The following is a 16,100-nucleotide window of genomic DNA, read 5'->3' as shown; positions in this document are numbered from 1 at the left end:
CAGCGTCTGAAATGACACACTTGTTTACTCCTTCATTTCCGAAGACAGAGTCCCTGCCATTATGGGCGTTTGTGACTTTGCCTCTTTCATGATAAGAACTGTAATTGTGAATAAAAGGAGCATGGCACCTTTCATCTTGCATAACTTAACCTCACCCTCCTTCTCTCCCTTAACATCAATGCCTAATGGCTCTGCAATTGTCTCTTAAAAGCTGTCATGTTCTGAACTTTACCCCCAAACTCTATTTTTCCCTTCAATTACTTTGTAAGCTACATTTCCTTTTTACTCTTTCTGTCACAGCACTTTGCTCCGAGAACACAATTACATTTGTTTTTCTTCTACCGGTAAATAGTGGAATGGGTCACTCATTTCTAAAAAGCAATCGCGTTCGCATGCAGACCAAAATAAAATGTGAACATAGCTTTATGGCTTGTTTGTGGTTGCAGAGCTCTCTTGGAAGGCCATTAGCCTCTCTGACCTGTGCTCTTAAGAGGTGTCAACCGTGATTTGCTATTGTACATCTTCGCGCTCCATGGTTCAGTGCTGATGGTCTTTAAAAGCCCTCACTAGCGAACCCTCGATTTTAATCTACTTATGGACCATCACTGCCAATGGCTCTCTGTCATTCACTTCACCTGCTTTAAATCCTCGGAACTAAGGTCAAACATGACATTATGGCTTTTTCTTTTTTCAAATGTGGTCAGTTTTCTGACCGTTGTGCTCGCCATCAGCTATGGGGGACTGTCCCAAAGCTTGTTGAGTTGAGACTGCTTTAGGCAGAACTGCTGGGGGGCACAGTTTGTGTCCCATTTTCCCAAGGGGGGGGGGGGGGGTTTCTGCAGCCGGTCGTTGAATTTGTGAGTGGGGTCATCTGGGACCTTTCCTGCTCACTTCCTGGTTCTGATGTCACGCAGCTTTTAGAATGAGAGGAGCTGCTGCTGGTCTTGAAGTCATTGGTATCCTTTTCAAATGGTCGAACAGCAAAACTGGTTCAGCATAGTTTTCTTTGGAAGATGTATTTATCTTTAAAAAAAAAAAATGTTTCATTAACAAATATATTGAGCCAGGCTAAATGCAAATAACTGGTCCCTTTTTATCAATTGTATTATATTTTCCTGAGTTAGTAAAATGTAGCTATAGCTGATTATTTGTCACTAAATGGCTCGTTAACCAGCAGCTGGCACTTATTCATAAGATGCCATGTTTGTAAAGCTCATCACTTAAAAACAAACTGCTCTACTGTATAATGTTGCTGGCAGGGAGAATATGTGCCTTATTTGATCTCACCTTCTACAACCTCTGTCATTGCAATCCTAGTAAATCATGCACTGTATAATCATCCAGCATTGTTAAAGCATACCTTTATTCTTTCCTTTTTAGACTTCCTCTCAAGCAAATGACAGAGAATAATCCCACATATATTATTATTTCCAAGGAGAAGTGCTCTGTCAAAGACTGTTGGTGTCTAAGGGCACGAGACAGTTCAAATTACCCTGGTCAACACGGTGATGATTATTCTGTCGTCTTGCCTTTGTGCCGTGCCAATTATACTTCCTGAGGTGCAGGAAGGAATAGTCATTTCTCAGCCAATCAACACCCTGGTAGAGAACTCCTGAGAGCATTCTTTGGAAAAGAGGGCTTGAGTTTAAAATTGCAAAAATAAATATATATCTCAGCAGAAGAATAAGTAGTAGGGTTGTCAGGGCATCAAAGTGCACAATTCAGATGAGTGCTCACTAGATCTTTTTCACTACAGATAGACATGAGGGGAGTTTCCCCTTCTACATCTTATATTCGTGTTACAAATGAAATACATTAAAATAATGATTTAAGGACATAATGCATTTTTCAGTTTTTCAATCATGATTTAAATGACATATTTTATAAATTAAACGTCAGGCGTGTATCTGCCTGCAACAAATACAATGTGAAGATATGCAAGGATTAACCAGAACTTGCATTCGACATTAATCTGATAAAGGAATGCATTTGCCATGTTATGGTAAAGATCTGGGTTTCACTGTTTTGCTTCATTTTGGATCAATCTCAAGGCCGTCTCTTTCAAAGCAACAGGATCCTCTCAACCCTTTGTAATGATGTTTACACGGATGACCAGAATCCTTACCTTTTTTCTTTTCTCTCAGTCGCATTCCGACTTCAGCTGGACTTACCGCTGTTACGCTGATCGAGCTATACAGCAACTGCGCTGTACTGCTCCCTCAAAGGTGGGCGGTGCTGAAATAAATGCATGTGGGTGAGATGCTGATGGAATTGCTTGCAGTGTACCCTCTACTCTCTGAACTCTATACTCAAATGATGATCTATCGTTCCCCCATTAAACAACACATCATTGAAATTGTGTCAAACTGACATGCTTCAACCCTCATATACCCACCCTGCGGGGTCTGACTAAAGAGTGAAATAGTGGGGAAAGAAAACACTTTGATGACTGCCAAACAACATTTAGTTTTCTTGTTAGTTTGAGAGAAAATAGATAACAAGGCATCCATTACAACATTTAACTTCGAAAAAGTGTGCAGTTTGTTAGAATCCCCTCCATCTCCCTCTCCGGTATCAAATTCACTTCTTTTCCCAGCTTCCTCTTCCTGTCTCTCTTACTCTGTCATTTCCCCCCATGGGCTGAAATGCTAATTCTTTCAAAGGAGTCATGAGATTCTGCTTGGCTCAGTAACTTTTCTTCCCCCGACACCGCATTGGATATATCCGATGATGTGTTTTTGTCTATGATGGAGTGTGAATTACATTATGTATAAAATAAATCCAGTGCATAGATAGATCACAGCGAGAGTTTATTTGTTAAGCTGACACACAGGTGTCCCTTCCGCCTCTGTGATCCCCTTGCTCTTCTTTCTCCACCGCTAATGGGGGTGCATGCCCAGCCATCTGTGAAGGACAAGGGAACCTTTTGGCCGAGACAAATCGCTTTGGAGCAGGGCTGTAGCCTCCACACACACACACACACACACACACACACACACACACACACACACACACACACACACACACACACACACACACACACACACACACACACACACTCTCTCTCCAGGGTAACAAGGGTAGCGTCTGCGTTGGGTCCATAGTGTTCCATCAGGAGTCAGCCAACTGAGCCACCGGTCTAATCCCCACCGGCAGCCCACATGGCCGCACTTCCAAGTTCCAATTAGACCCATAAAAAAAGTCCTCCCTATTTTTTTTTTCTTCAAACGAGGACCTTTATGAGGGGTGTGCCTATCCCTCCATGAACCATCGACCCCCCCACACCCCCTGATATAACAACACAGCTATAAAAGCCAGACAAGACGGGGAAACAGGCCAGACTTATGAGACACCCTCAAGGGGTGACAAACAAAGTCTTCTCCTCCCGATGGGAAACATAGAAGTAACTGTTTGCTCGATGAGCTGCAGCCGCTCAAAGACACAGAGTTCAACCACAGAGGCTCTGAAAGCCTCTTGCTTGATGTTGATAGCGACTGAAAGGTTTAGCAAAACACAGGGTACTGACGTACGCAGAGCTCCTTATTTTAAAAATGACAGGGCCTGGTGCGTCACAGGAGATGGGTCAATTATTTGTCTGTAATCCTTCACTGCACATAATGTATCATTTGAAGCAAACTGATGGTTTTATAGCGGGTCAAAGGAGTCAATAAAGATATCTTTGTGAACCATTATAGTTTATATTTCACGAGCGAGGAAAGTGACAATTTAAAAGTTTTAAATTTCACAGCTCGACAATTGGGGGTTTAACTCAATCCAATCTGCAGAAGCTGTCGTGAGGCGGTAAGGACCACTGATCAGAAATTGTGTCTCGAGCTTTTCCTTTAGTAAGAGTCGGACAAAAAGCCATAACAATGGATTTATGACTCCTATCTCCTATAAACAGAACCAATATACTGTAAATGGAGACAGGCTCTTAACAGTGCTAGCTCTTCAAAGTAAAGAGTTCTGCTGACAACAATGTCATCAATAGTGACTGTGCGGGTATGTGTGTGTTGGGCTTTGCATTACCTGGGTCCAAATCTACTAATGTCCTGAGCGACCTTGCTAAATAAAGACCAGCGGATTGAGCCATCGACTCTCACTGTCCATTGCCGAGGCACTGAGGCTTGCAGTATACATTTGCGCGCCACATTACACCCTCTAATAGGCAGTCAGTCAAAATAACACGATGCCTGAAATGTCAGCGTTTACCTTTTTGTAATGACCAAGCTTCCACTGAAATTAATAGATCCTAAAGCTCGTCTCCATAGCTGAGTGTCTCAAAACTGTCAGAGGCAGAGACCCTGAAAGCACCAGCACACACGGAAACACACACCCCTGGATGACTGCACTAATATGCACTATACACAACCAAACTTAAAGCAATGGAAGTCAATGAAATGTAGGATGGTTTTTATTTGGACTAAATCATGGTAGAAGTAGAAAACTAACTCTGGTTGGCTTACTGCATTCAACACAACCATTTACGCGCATTACTGAGGACAGCATGTTACTTTATTGTATAGATCGGTTTTTCGGACAAAGTCACTATCTTAAATGTATTAACTAGTGTAGTCAGATCTCATATTAAAGCTTACATTTTGCAGAATGTCTATCATCCGTCAGGAATATGATGTGCAATATACTTGTAACATAACTGCTTGGTTAGCCTCAGTGCACATTTACCCTTCCAAATGTTTCCAACTCTTTCTATAACTTTCAATAGTTAATGGTTCCCAGTTGGCTCTGCCCAGTAATCATATGCATAAACAGGAGTTTCCATTAGTGTGCCACCAGAGTGCATTTGTGTGTATTCACGGGTCAATGGGAAAATGCAGCGTCTGCCCTCACCTCCACTACTGTTTCCCCCATATACACAATAAAATGAAATGTTAATGGATGCTAATGAAATGGCTAATTGTGGATTCTGTGCAACCATGCGAAGCTCACTCTCTAGGCCTTGCTGTTCATCGTTTGTCACACAACCCCCCCGTGAGAGTTCGAGGGCTGGCAAAAAAGAGAAAAATAATAATGATAATAAACATTAAAAAACAATGAAACGTCAAATATTATGCATGCGGACCTGGTGCCGATTCAACCTGCTGTGCTGAGTGCGTCACGCCAGCCCAGAGGTGACATTTCTTTGTGCTCGTTCCACAGATTGTGTTGGAACTTTTGGGATAGTGAGATGGAAAGAGAGCTCGCAGTAGGCTGGCCGGCGGCGATTTTTCACCTCAGAAACATTCTTGCTTGTCAGTCCCGACAGAGACAGCCGCCGAGGCCTGCTAAAGCTGAGTAAAGCTCGCGGCTGTCTTTATCTCCCAGCCTGAGAGCCCAGAGTGGTTTCAGTCAGTGATTAGTGAGGCGGATCCCATGTGGGTCACCATTTTTAGCTGGAGGAGATCAATGCTGGAGATTTGAGGCATCTGGGCACCTTTGTAGTAAGAGCATGTGAGTGACAAGAGAGGAGAGGAGAGGTGGATGGAATGGGATCTGGAGAGAAAGGGAGACAGGCAGAGGGAGAAGAGGTCTGGTAGTAACAGGAGGAGATGAAGGCTGTATGATTAGTTTGCTCAGGGTATAGAATGGTTGGTACCCTATTTTAGTCCTGGGAAAAACAGCCTGCTGGAGTTTATAAGACTGGTGTTCTAAAACTGCAGGTTATTCGTTTCTGAACATATACACACTATTGTGGCTATACTTATGAACTGATTCACTGATTGATGAATATTTGTGGGACCAGCCAATTAGATATTGACTTGAATATTGTTATCTAATTGTGGACATGACATAATGCACCCTGTGTTTTGATTGATGCTAACATTCTATCCGAAGAGGGTTATCTGGTATAGCCATGTTAGCACGTGGACATTTGCATTTAACCAGTGGTGTAACAAGGTTGTGATTGACCCCGGTGCAAATATTTGTTTTTTGCATGGGCCCCTTGCTGGCTTGTCGCACCGTCGATAGTTACGCCACTGCATTTAACTCAACATGGGACAGGCACAATATTGGTTACTCGGAAGGGGAAAATTGCACAACATTAACAAAGTAAAAATCCTGGCCTAGTGCTTCTAAATCACTATGATCAATTGTATGTTTTAATATTAAAGATGCATTTAGTGTTGTAAGCTTGCTGGTTCAGTATTGTGCCTCACAATGCTTGAATCCGAGCAGAAGTGACAACGTGTTAATACTTTTAATAAGCAGTAGTGATTTCTGTTTACTTTGATGTCCGAATGTGCATATTCAACGGGACTACATCCAGGATAACTCAAATGGCAATACAAACTAATGGCGAGCAATAGATGGCATGTGACGAAGTGTCAAGGTGGTTCCAAGAACTTTGAGAGACACAGAGGTAAAGAAGAGCCCCAGCCTCATCACACTTCCTTTCATTTAGCTTCCTGAGCGAGCTGCGGTCGACATTTCTCTTTTGGCTTATGTTAATTGCCATTCTGAACATGTTGAATAACCTTTTTATGAGGATGTAGATCGTTTTTGAGGATGGAAATTGAATTTAAGCAGGTCACCCACCTTTAAACATTCTCTTCATGCTTAGTGATTGAGGGGAAAGAAAGTTTCATTTGATTTGTCTTTCAGTCAGATACACTTTCACCATTTTTCACTCGCTCACGAGGTCTTAAAGGTCCTTTCATATGTGAAAGGGACTTGACCTCTAATTCTTTAGGGAAATGGGGCATTTTCAAGCCCATTCACTACTGTAAATGACTAATCCTACTAAAACCCAACCTCCAATATAAAGGACACTTGACTTAACAGGTTTGTCGGAACATGTAGTAGAAATATGCTTCAAGGTGTAATTTACGACATTAAAACCAGCCTTCACTTCAGTATTCTCATGGCTCTCGCTTCCACTTTATAGTGCTAATTATGCCCATTACAGTGTCATTGATCCCCCCCCCCCCCACAACCAGTCTTTGCCGGAGAAATAAAAAAACCATGCCATTTGCTTAGTAATGAAGAAAGTTGTTCCATTTCATTGGACTAACCTCCCATCTTCCTTTTTATGCAGCTAAATTAAAAAGAGTTGCCTTTAAGACATTGAGTCTTAAGTCTGGGAGAGAGCGAGTAGTGGGAGGAGGGCATCATAAGGGGGCACTTATGCGTATGTTTGATAAAGATAAGTGACGTCCCATCTACTGGTCCTTAATGAGATCTTTTGCAACAGGAAGATGTATGTGGCTCTGGCTTGGTGCGCACTAGAGGGAAATGACTGTTGAAGGGGGCTGCGGAGGGAGGCACTTCATCAAGTAGATTTGCCGCCTTGTACTCCGAGTCCCCGAAGGCTTTGGCTTCCTTTCTACACACCCAGGACCTTCCTCCTTTTAACGTGCTCCTCTTCCTCCCTCACTCTCTGTCTCTCACTATCATTTTCCCGACTGACCCTTCCTCCCAGAGTACATTATTTCCTGTTAAACAATGCTAATAGAACAATGTATTGCTAGTGACGCAGTTCAATGCAGGCTTGATTAATCAGGCAAAAAGCACACAATGACTTCCTTTTCCCCCTAGGTCCCCTGCGTTCCCTTTTAGTTTCTAGTTTTTGTCTATGCTGTGCATTTATTTCTGGCATACAAAGTTACTAAATCAAACAGCAACAGCAGCTCTTATTTTTTGAATAAGCAGTAATATTTTTATATACAGCTCATTTTGAATGGGAAACTTCTGAAGTGGGACAAATGCTCTACTTTTAACATTCATGAGCATCTCAATTAGTCTAAAATGTGTTAGGAATGTAAATGTATATTTGCTGCTGCTTTAATTGTATCAGCGTAATTGCCAACTGTGATTTCCAACTCTGCAGCCATGCTAATCAGCTTTATGTTGTACCAAACTCCCTTCTGGTAGCATTTGCTGTGTATTAGTAAGTTCATGCAATTATGGCAGAATGATGAATGCATTCATAAAATCCAGGTAGACCATATGTGTGCGAGTCATATCATAGGAATTCTGATGAGTTTCTCACTACGATCAGCTTTAAGAAACAGCATGGCTGGTTGCTAATATAAAGAAGCCAATATTAGGAATACCCGGCCAATGACATACATTTGGAATAGTCTTCTTCCCTGGTGGCGGACGTCAGCTTCAACAATAGAATAACTATTTGGCGTATTCCAAAGCAGCAGCAGCAATTTTGGCTGAATACCCTCATGGCCATTCAAGGGATAGTGGGAACACTGGCACATCATCTAAAGCGTTTCCAGTGGGGGCCTGTTCATGTTGGCAAGAGGGAGTGGAACTAAGTGCAGCCATCAGCCAGCCCATGCAGATTGTAGAGCAGCCTCTTCCAGGAAGGGAAAGGGTTTGCTTGGTGCCAACGCTGTGGAGCAGCCATGTTCGTAGCAGGTTAGCTCCTCCGCTGGGTCCGTCAGGTGGGCTTGGGAGAAAGAGAGGGATGGAAATAAAGGAGTGCATGACTGGATCAGCAGATGGGGGATATGCTGTACTTGGTGCCATACAGCTGCGACTGCAGATAACGCATGCCAGGCAAAGGGGGCAGACACAGGCTCTGTAAACCATGATAATCCAAACAATGTTTTCTAAAGGAGGGCCAATACTAAGCCTAATGGTGCTTCAGTTGAATATTATCAAAGGTATTGGACACATTACAATGCAAATGTGTTTATTTTGTTGAGTTTACATGTGACAATGACACTGCTGCCAAGAACATTTCTATGATTGCATCAATTGACAATTCCTCATAATAATCCTGCTGTCGTCACTATCCAGAGAGGGGTTTCTGCTTCTTTTTTTTCTAAAAACATAATTTGTTTAATGACTTACAAAATCAAATTCAACCCAGGAAAGATTACAGCCATAACAGTTGCTGAATCACATCATCTCCCAATTAAAACTGCATTTTAAGATGACAAATGAAAGGGACATTTTGCCAAGCAACATTGAGAGGAGACAATGACGCACACTGCAGTCTTAAAATCACTGGATGACAAACAAATGTATATTTACTTAGAAATCACCACATTATATTGTTTATTCAGTATTCCAATAGTCACTCATGAATGAATAATGATCTGGACTGTAACTATATATTCCAACTATGTGTACAAATACAGTTGTGTCCTCTTTTCTTAAACAAAGTGAGGACAATTACAAACAAATTACAGTACAGACAATTTCTTATTTAAACACTTACGTTTGATGGTGATCTGAAGTGTGAGTCTGAGTACACTGTAACCAGAATGATGATCAAATAGAGCTTTTATGCTGAGTATGATAGCACAGAAGCAATTAAATCCTTTATGAATGTCCAACAGTTTCACACTTGGGCTTTGGGCCTGTTATATTGCCATGCAGCTTTGATACTGCACATCTCTCACTTTGCAAACACAGTATAGTTTACACAAACCACATAGTGACATCAATAACATCATATTCACTTCACACCTCTTTCTGTCATATCCCCTTTAATGGCTTGTCATTTTGCCATGGACACAAAGCCCTCACGTAACCGAATGATAATTGTGAAAAGGGCCATGTCCGAACGACCAGAGCAAGAACAGTTGGCCTGCTCTTCAACAATGGGTCCGCCTATCTCCTGCAATGGGTAACTAGCTCCAGCAGCAGCAGCTGCTGCCAAAGCCACTTCAAATGGCCCCCACTTCAGACAGGATCCTTTTAGAATAGGTTCGAGCACCATCATGAGAACGAGGCTTAGCCATGAGAGGGACTAGCTTGCATAATTCTCACGAATATGCAAAGCCTTTGAACTCCACTGTACGCTGACAATCATGCAGTGTTGCATTTTACTGTGTGAATGCAGATGATGGAAAATTATTGATTTATGAATGGGAGAAAAGCCCTTTGAAAGCTATAGATGGGTTCATGCCTTTAGCGTGTCATTTCTTCTCACGAGCAGCTACGTCCATCTGGAGTGTTGTATTGAAGAACGACTCGCTGCAGCATATGGATGTTGCTCAAGGTTTCAATGTTCACGTAGCAGATGCAAGTGGTGGGAACAAACGGAAAAGACTCACCAAGTAAATGGAGCAATGTATTTTTTTGATGGTGCCTTATGGAACTCTCATTACAGCTAGACACTTAAAAATAATAAGGACTGCACTCTCAAACAGGCTGTGGTGCTTGTGTGGGTGTGGAGTTGTAGCAGGATAATGTATAGGCAGCAGCAAACAAGAGAGAGCCTTTGTGCCATAGCCAAAGAGAGGTGGGCATCTTCTCAACATATAACATGCCATATAGAGTATGTTCCATTATAAGATACAATGCACTGTCCCTTTTGTTGAAATGGATGACGTCAAACTAATTCAAGTGTTAAATCCTCACGGTAAATTCAAGTGTCTTTTATAAAGGCGAGGGTGTAACCAAAGGAGAACATTTTATAATTAAAAGTAATGGCGCTTTATATTTTAGCAAGAAGCAAAATTGGGGCTAAACGTGACATTGTTTTGACTATAACGAGCAAAGTGAGTAACCGATACGAGGACTACAATTAACCTAAACCAAAAAGATGAATACTTATTGCATGACAGTGTAGCTAGGAAGCTAATGAAATGCCATGCTAGGAATCTTTGCATAGAGGATGAGACTTCATAATGTGGATTCTTTTGAAATCATACATTTATGTTTAGAGTTAATCATGTGTGCAAAGTGGATTCCAGCCCTTTGCCTCACACAGGAAGAGTCTGATTAACAACCTATGAACCCGCCCATTGTGGGAACTCGTTTATAGGAATTAATGTACTCCGCATATCGGAAGGCTCCTAATTATCAATTGTACGTCATGTTCTACAGTAACCTGCTCGACCTCCAATTAAAATCGCACCAATCAGAGTGGGGGTTAATTCCAAGCGACGATCACAATTTGCCCCAGTCCCTTGGGAGACTGAGTCACTTTGAAGCAAGCAAATATATTTCCAGCCAGCCCACATCAACATATTACCTTGTTTTACTGTCTGTGGTAATAGAACACATTCATCAAAAGCACTTTGCATATTGCATGCCTCTAAATGCAGTGTTAATGGCACCATGCTAAATGCATTCACAAGCACAGCGTTGTTCCTAATGAGAATAATACAAATGGACTATGGCAGATACTTTATTCTGCGTTTGTGTTATCAGATGAATGTTGTTGCTCACCATCATGACTGATGGCTCTCGGTCGGAACATGTCCTTGACTGTATTGAGAAAATGAATAGCTCGATAGTAAAGTTTATCATTGAACTTGTGAACATCAAATCTTATTTCTTTACTCACTAGAAGGGTTCAGGAAAAGTGTGAATTCTGTATTTTCATAAGGGCGTTGACATTAAAGTTTGTACCACAGGTATACACCCTACAAGAGCACACTTAATATGAAGGCCACAAGTTGTCTCCTGAGCCCTTTTTTGTGCTGAACAGCCAATAGCACCTGTCTTTGATGGCAAAGTACAATGGAGAGGGAAACATAAGCTTTGCTCCTCTGCAACCAAGGAATAAGTAGGTAGGCCTAAACAATGACAGCATGTCCTTGAGTTATAAATATATAATATCCCTCAGGTGGCACCAGGAGACGGCAGCTTCTGATTGGCTTTGGTTATAAATCATTCATTTCAGTTCGCATCAATAATTAATATTCCAACCAAGCCTGAATCCTTTATGTAAATACTGTCACACGTTGGAAGGTTACCATTGTAAACTTGCAGAGACAGCAGTTTTTGAACTTTTGATTGCCGGCTTAGTGCGGTGTTAGTCTTTGTGTTCTTTTGAAGCAAGACAAGACGCAAACAGGTGTTGTGAACAGACTTTTTAAACATAACCAGATGTGATCAGATTCGGTGGCTTGGAGTAGTGATTGGAAATTGATTTTTAACCGTGATAGAGATGAGAATGTCATTTCGTTGCTGACATTTTTTTAAAAGTCTTTAATTGTGTCCGTTTTTACAGTCGGAAACTTTGCCCACAAGTTTTATTTATTTGTGTACTTAAAGTTTTGTATGGATAAAATCAAGGTATAATGTATTGTTGGATGCATTGTGTCGTGCTGGCAGCAGTAGTCACTTTGCTATCTTTGGAAATATCTAGGCTACATATTTCCCTCCAGTTGTTTTGCTAAAGTAAGCTAACGAGCTGCTAGCTCATAGTTGACGCAAAATCTTACCAATAAAGCATTAATATATCATTCTTCCATAAAACTATTCCTTTAAATAATGCCTGGATATGCATATTTGGAAGAGTAGTTTGTAGCCACCGTTAATAACTTGAAATGATTATCTATTCATTTAAAAAGGAGACACATATGGTCCAAACTATTTATCTTGAAGGATTTTAGAGTGAGGCTATAAAAAGTTAAGCATTGAGGTCAGAGGTAGCTGAACTTTAGCTCCTTTTGTTTGTTATCATCAGTACCTGAGCCACACACAGCGGCACTGATGATACAATCAATCACAGCTCATTAATGACGAGAGATGGGCTGATGAAACAGGACCATATGGCTCTGGCTCCCAACTCCCATTCTCCCCATCTGGAACCTGCTGAAAAAAACACCACACTTGTCTTTACCCTAGATCGTTATGACTCTAGAGTTATGACTTTTTCTGAACTTTCAAAATGCACGTTTGTTAAAAGTTTGTTAACTAATTTAGTCATTGATCCATGTTTGGTACAGCGAATGAACTCATTAGTGTTTTAAATGTTGAAAATATTTGATTTGTCTGTGCAAATATCTGCAGAGAAGTCTACATGTAGCTTAAAAAATGATATTTATGGGAACACATTTATTATAAGCAGCAAAGATTAATTTGAACTGCTGGTCACAAAAATGAAACAAATATTTTACTGATGGATTCATCTTCAAAAGTCATTTTGAAGTCTGTTTAGCAAATACTCAAACAATATAAATGAAAAATATTTGGCGCTCGGGGACTAATGATCAGACATAACCAGATATGATATGGTGTCATTCTGTGCTTGAGGATGTCTTGATGGCTGTTTTCTGATGTTTAATAGAACAAACCGGACAAAGGAAATGGCAGATTAATAGAAAATGAAAATAATGGTTGGTTGCAGACGTAGTTTAATCAACAGATTTGAAAGAGTGGGATGACATATTTTCATTTGCTCCATTTGTATGGCTTAGTCTGCCTGTGGGTAGACATTTTGAGTTGACAAGCAGTTAAGTATGGAATAAAAGTCCCAGCTGTTGCCTGCAGGAAAAATATGTAAATGTGGATTTACAAGTGGGAAATGTGTATTTATAGTACTGATATGGATATAATGCGGTATTATAGAAGCTATAGCTTACAGATTGGTGTTGTTGACTGATGCTTACAAGTTTTTAACTTTTGTTTAAATGTGCGCTCAACTTCAATTTTTTCACAGCTTTGATCCCACTGAACTTTGCTCTAACAACATCCTATCTAAAGATCTGTGGTTCTGTTTGTGCAGCTGAGCCGCTTTTACGTCCCATTTCATCGACACTTATGCCTCTATAGTAGCCTACAACTTTCCTGATGGACACGGGTTGGCACTCTGCTATCCTATAAAATGCTTCAGCAGGCCATAATACGGGCAAGAGCAAAGCACAGGAGTGCAGACTGGCACTTTTGTCATGTTAATGTGACCGCATACGACGCTTCGCAAATAGGATTTACTGTACGGGGCCCCCTATGAAATGGAATTGCAGTCTCATAAAAAGTACTTTTAAAGAAATTGTGTGAGGGAACTCTGGGCAGTAAATTAAACTCCTGGCAGGATTAAATGGAGGAGGAGGGAGGGCTCCTGCTCACAGAGGTCATGGATCTGCTGTGATGCCACACCTCTCCATTCCAGCTTTTATTCTATTTTATTACATGTTTTATTTTCCGCTGAAACAATGGACCATAAGAGGAGCTGTGGCATCAAATAAAACATACAGGCTCTACTGCAAAATGCTCGTAAACTGGATTCAATGCTGTGTATCATGCGCATGTATCTGTAGGGCGAGAACACGTCCCTCTTTTTGCACATACACCGAGTTTGGCTTTGTGGATGAAGTGTGAAGTCGATTTGGAGCTAAAGTTACCTCTCTCTCGTGGAACATTTTGAAAGTTGAAGACCAATTTCAGGATGATTCTCCACACCGCAGCCTCACACAGCTCCTCTCATTAGGCTTCAGTACAGTCCATGCAGAAGTCATCTCGGACCTGAACATCGCTCCGGTCGCTGACATTTGAGTGTACTCCAAGAGTCTCCCCACACTATGCCTTTTAAAACCCTCTCCTCGATCAACTCCTAAATCCCTGAATCCTTAGCCCTGTGTGTGTGTGTGTGTGAGAAAAGCTCTCGGTAGATATCCAGCTGTGCCTGCTGATAGGAGCTTGGAGGAACCCTTAACAAGCTTGTGTGTAAAGATGCAGGAAATCCCTTCCTCCTGCTTTTCAAAAATACTTTCTCATCTCTTAGGCATTTTCTTCCAACTGCTGGCGTCAGTTGAACGTTGACAACACAACCACCACTCAACGTTCAAAAATCAACTCTCTACTCCAAATATGTTCCACCACTCTTGTCTTACTCTGACACATGAAACCATGACATTTTGAAAATAACCATGAATTCGTATCTTGAGAGCCACTAACACACAATGAGACGACTACTTCAAAACAACTTTTCAGAGGTTTTATCGAGATAAATAAAGCTGTAATGGAGAATAATTTCCAATAACACCTGTATCAAGTGCAAGTGGAGTTGTGAAGAAGCAAGAATGTAATCGGAAGGACAGCTAAGACGCTTGCATACCGTTTAGGTAAATAACCTCCAATAAAGTGCAACATAAAGATTCATTTTACAGTTGCTATACAGCTTGTACCCTTCAGATGTTTCAATATTACAAACTAATGAAACACATTCAAGGAAAACTGATGCTCTTCTTATCCCACAGGATTGCACTAACTGTAATAAGATAACTCAATTTTAGGCAACTTTTAATATTCTTAGCATATCTAATAAAAGAAAATTATGCATACTAAATTAATCAATATCATTAGATATTAAAGATCCTGAAAAACTGTTAGACACATCATTCAAAAGAATAACTATTGTTGAATAGTTTGTGTAGTCAACGTAAGAGTCAGAACAGACTTTTTGTTACCTTGATTTCCTCAGGCTTGCTGATGTCTTGTATTTCCATGCACCGGTCAGGAAATGGCAGCAATTCCATCATCATGTGTTAACTGTCAGGTTTGGGGAAAATAGGACCCAAGTGCAGTTTAAGAAGGACTTAAAAAGGTAGGGTAACAAAAAACGAGCTTTATTTATAAAAAGCCGAAAGCATGAAAAAACAAGAAACTAATTAACAGAGACATAACCGGGGAGCACGACAGACGGGAACAAACTTACAGACGGGAACAGGCAGGAGACATGGACAAGCATAGACGACAGGTAGCAGGGACATGAAATGATGACGAACAGACATGGAGCACAGGGGAAGACAAGACTAAATACACAGAAGGGTAATCACAGGACAAGACACAGCTGGGCAGGGGAGTTAGAAACACAAGGGCAACAGGTGAACACAATCAGACAATCAGACACACCAGGGAAACTGACGACAGGAAGGCAAACACACGGGCCGTTTCTCGATCGCGAGTAAAACTGCTGCAGAGCAACTACTGTATTTCAAGTATACTACGTCATTGAATGGCACCAAAGGACTGTTTAAATGCATACGTAGTATACTTGAAATAGTTGTTCTGCAGCATGTGTACTCGCGATTGAGGAACGGCCAGGGAGTAGGATCAGACAAGACACAAGGAGGAGAACATTTCAAAATAAAAGGTTGAAAATTAAAAAACTTAAATCCAAAACCATGACGAATAGGTGTTAAGCTATTTGCTCATGTTGTCTAGGCTACTGTCAGATCAAATCTGCTCAAACTACAACCACAACGTTTTTAGTGCTAAACTCTCAATAAATATTTATTAAGGTTGCTTTCTTTTTTCCATGCTCCGTATTTAGTCATTCATGTTTTAATATCATGAATAAGTACTTCAAGTTACCCCTCGAGCCAAGTGTTTAAAAGTACTCTGCTACGATTAATATTTAGTTGAACAGGGTTTTCCAACAAAGCCTATTGTGAACTAAC

General features: G+C 41.0%; 1 long non-coding RNA gene across 1 annotated transcript; it reads right to left on the bottom strand.

Moving 5' to 3' along the window:
• Window positions 1-7,000: 7,000 nt before the first annotated feature.
• Window positions 7,001-15,419, bottom strand: LOC307033573. The gene is made up of 3 exons (XR_013806561.1): window positions 15,356-15,419; window positions 15,108-15,189; window positions 7,001-8,401 (listed from the first exon to the last, which is right to left on the bottom strand). It is a non-coding gene; the product is annotated as an uncharacterized lncRNA (long non-coding RNA).
• Between the last annotated feature and the right edge of the window lie 681 nt (window positions 15,420-16,100).

Source organism: Notothenia rossii, assembly GCF_949606895.1.
Source record: "Notothenia rossii genome assembly, chromosome: 3".
Classification (NCBI taxonomy): domain Eukaryota; kingdom Metazoa; phylum Chordata; class Actinopteri; order Perciformes; family Nototheniidae; genus Notothenia; species Notothenia rossii.
The sequence above is the reverse complement of the archived record's forward strand: the minus strand, read 5'-3'. Positions and strand labels throughout refer to the sequence as shown.